At 41.9% G+C, this 4102-nt stretch overlaps 2 pseudogenes; one reads left to right on the forward strand and one right to left on the reverse strand.

The window, feature by feature from the left end:
- The first annotated feature begins 130 nt into the window (after positions 1-130).
- On the forward strand, positions 131-767 carry LOC110595021 (annotated as a pseudogene).
- Positions 768-1907: 1140 nt separating this feature from the next.
- LOC103253303 overlaps positions 1908-4102 on the reverse strand; it is a 17218-nt pseudogene continuing 15023 nt past the window's right edge.

Genomic DNA, 4102 nt, shown 5'->3' on the forward strand with positions numbered 1-4102 from the left:
AGCAGCCCGAGGAGGGTGCGGGCGCGGGCCCGGCGCACGCAGCCTGCACCTGAGCGAGCGCGCTGACGGGCAGTACTCGCAGCGCGAGCTGGACGCCATCGAGGTCTTCTTCTCGCGCAACGCCCGGAACAAGCGGCTGGGCTGCATGTTCTTGCGCTGCACGCCCTCCAGCCGCTACACGCTGCTCTTCTCGCGTGGCAACCCGTGGACCTGGGCCAGATGTGCAGCTTCCACATCGGCCTTGGCTCCTGCATCACCTGCAACATCTTCTCCTAGACTACTCGGGCTACGGCGTCAGCTGGGGCAAGCCCTCCGAGAAGAACCTCTACGCCGACATCGATGCTGCGTGGCAGGCGCCGGGCACCCGATACGGCGTAAGTCCTGAGAACATCCTCCTCTACGGGCAGAGCACGGGGACTGTCCCTACAGTGGACTTGGCCTCACGCTATGAGTGTGCAGCGGTAATTCTCCATTCCCCTCTGATGTCTGGTTTGCGCGTGGCTTTTCCAGATACCAGGAAAACATACTGCTTTGATGCTTTTCCCAGCATTGACAAGATATCTAAAGTCACCTCGCCTGTGTTGGTCATTCACGGTACAGAGGATGAGGTCATGGATTTCTCCCATGGCCTGGCAATGTATGAGCGCTCTCCCCGAGCTGTGGAGCCCCTCCGGGCTGAAGGGGCTGGGCATAATGACATAGAGCTTTATGCACGATACCTAGAAAGACTAAAACAGTTCATATCTCACGAACTGCCTAACTCCTGAAGACGACCACGTGATTTTACCTCATTTACTGTGAACAGAAGAGCCCTCTGTTTTGCACACACTTTAACTGAATAGCTGTAATGACTTGATACCATGAAGAAGTGCCCAACCTTTAGGGACATCTAATCAAAGAGCTGATGAAATCTCAGTCTTTTGTATCTAGAGGTTGTTCTACTAATTCACACATGTTAAACTGAACAGTCATGACTTCCAGCTTCATTGCCGGGCAGGAATGGGAATGAGAGCTGAACGTAGGATGGTTTTCTAGTATAAAGTAGGCTCACATCTGCTTTTCACCCTCCCCCACCATTTCTGACTTGTTCACGTGGGACTCAACCCTGTCTCCACCATGTTCTCAGTATTTGACATGCAGCTCTCTTTCAACCACTGGATTCATGGGTTCAATCCATTTGTGAAGCTGTGATAGTGTAACTGAAAAACTCTTGGGGTGAAAATTCCTTTATTAATTTTTGTTAACATGCTGATCTTTCCCCAAACAAATGAACTGAAGGGTAATTTACTGGAACTGTCCTGAACAGCTTCATCACCTGTCACCATATAAATACAACTGGAATATTCTTTAAAAAAAGGAAACTAGGGGTTTTTTTAAGTGTAAATTTATTACTGGCCAACAGAGTTTTAATATTTTGATTGTCTGGTTGGTTTAACAATGAGCCTAGCCGACTTTCCTTCTGTAAGTCCTCCTTGTAGACTTTTTAAAAATTACTGCACATATTTGCAATCACATTGTGCATAGATCCTATTGGGTAGTTTTCTTTTGTCAGGCCACAGCAACAAACTGCAGATTCCTTGTTTGTAATGTAAATGATTGAATACATTTTATTAATATGTTTTTATTCCTATGTTTTGCTATGAAAAATTTTATAACATTTCCAAGACAAAAATTCCAAGTTTATGCTTTGAAGAATTTATGTAATTAAAATTTCACTAAACTAATCTTTTTTAGTTTAGGAGTTATTTGGGTTTTGACACTGGAGTTGCACCAGATAAGCATCAAAAAATGTAAGATGCTAAAAACTGCTACACTATTTGTATCGGTTGGGGGTTTGGGTTTGGGGTTCTTTGGTTTTATTTAGTTTTTTTTTTTCGAATTTAAAAGCCTTAAATGTACTGTAAGCCTCAGATCGTTATACAACTGGATTGCAGTTGATTGCCAGTTTGTGTAATGTTGCTTGGACGCAGCACAGTGGTTGGTAATGGAATAAAGGATGCATGGACCAGAACAAAAACAAAAAATAAAATAAAGTCACAATATCTGCAAGTTTGACTTGTAAGAGGTGAAAGCTCCTGTCTGCTGATTTTGTGGCTTCAGACGTTTGGAAAACTGTGGATCCTAAATTTAGCTCTAAAGTGTCATCTACTACTTTCTTAGCATCCTGTTCTATAGCATGAATAACATTCCCTCTACAACCATATCCTCCATTTAAGCTGCCTGTGCTGTGGTAAACCCTGTGATTTTGTGAGGAAGGCTGAAGAGCCTCAGGAAATTCTGGTTCAGCATGGCAGTGATTATCTTCTTCACAGCCAGATTTTTCAAACAAGCAAGAATCTGTTAAGGATTTCGGCAAGTCAACTAGAGACAGTCAGCTCTTTTTAAGCATCTCTTGTTATGCTGTGAGCAAGAGATGACAAACTACACAGTGCAGAGCACTCCTTTCTATATGTATCTTGGGTCCTTTCATAAGTTTGATTTTTACAAAAGCAACTTCCATTTCTTTGTCTTTTTCAATCTGCTTCTTGGCAGTGCTCTTTATTTGAAAACATTAACAGTTCCTTGTTTGTTTTCATCTGTGAGTTTTGCACAGGGGACATCATTGAGTTGTAGTTCACACTTTGGTTGTCTTCGCTGCTTCTTGTAATTCTGATCTAAGAGATTGGTAGGCAAGTCTATTGGCATTCTTATGCATTATTAACTCACCATTACCACCTTCCTGCTTCAGAATTTAGATAATGTGACCTGAATATTCATCTGTTACACTTTCACAGCTGGGATACTTATATGTCAGACCTGACGTGCAAGAACCTTGGTGACAGTGAAAGAACAAATGGATCCACTTCTCTTGGGTGTGCTACAGTCTCTACACCCAACTTCTCTTCTGATCCATAATCTCAGTCACCCTCAACATAGCACCTGCTCTTCTTTTGCTTGAAATGCATACAATTTCTAACTTTTGCTATTTTCTCAGCTTCTGAATGACTTCTGCTGCCATATCCCTGCAAAATTGCATGTTTATAACTTTTCACCTGAGTGACTTATAAAAGGAGGAGATACACTTCTTTGACTTTGCACATTTAAGGAAGGGCTTTTAACTTTGAGTTCTTGAATTATTTTATGATTTAAATGGGAAGCTGCCATTTCAGTTGCAAGAGAAATGATCTGTGCAGCTAATGTTTCTGCAAACTGAACTTTCTTCCCTGAGTGCTCTGACTTCAGATTCATTTCTAGATGCTATTCACCTTCAGTACTTTCCTTCTTCTGAAAGAGATCACATGAGTTTCAACATGAATTCTTTTTCTACAGTATTTTGTTCATGTTCAGACAAACTACCAATGGATAAGGTGTGCGGTGTAGAAGGTGGCATAGCAGGTGAAAATTCTTTGGCTAATTTCCCCTTGAGCTTTTTGGTTAACTTCTTGATATCCCATTCAGAACTAGCCTGGGATAGTACTAAAGGATTGATGGAGGAGTATCAGGTATTATATTTCTGTCTCTGATTTTCTGTTTATCTTCCACATGTAAAACATCTACACAGGTAAGCACTGTTGAGGAGAAAGTATATGAAAGTATATGAATGGGGAAAGGAGCTTTCTGTCCAAAAGACAAGAGCTCGAGTAATGTATTATTCAAATTATGCTTTTTCACTGACTTATCCTGCCTGAGTCCAAGGGTTCAAGACCAGCCTGGGCAACTTGATGAGACCTCATCTCTACAATAAATCAAAAAATTAGCCAGGCATGGTGACACATGCCTGTATTTCCAGCTACTCAGAAGACTGAGGTAGAAAGATCTCCTAAGCCCAGCAGGTTAAGGCTACAGTGGTTGTGAGCGTGCCATTGTACACTATACTGGGTGACAGAGTGAGACTCCTACTCAAAAAAAAGAAAAAAAATGAAAAGAAAAGGAGCTTGACAGTTGCGTCTTTCCATAGGATCTTCTTCATTGTATGGTTACATGCCTAGCTCCTCCTCATTCTTTAAGTTTTGACTCAAATATCACCTGCTCAGAGAAGCCTTCCCTTAGTACATTTCCAAATGACTTATTCATTGACTCTTTGTATACTATCATGCCTCTCCTTCAACACACTTATACAGAG

The sequence above is a fragment of the Carlito syrichta genome, unplaced genomic scaffold (genome assembly GCF_000164805.1).
Source record: "Carlito syrichta isolate Samal-C Ts95f unplaced genomic scaffold, Tarsius_syrichta-2.0.1 Scaffold218943, whole genome shotgun sequence".
Lineage (NCBI taxonomy): Eukaryota > Metazoa > Chordata > Mammalia > Primates > Tarsiidae > Carlito > Carlito syrichta.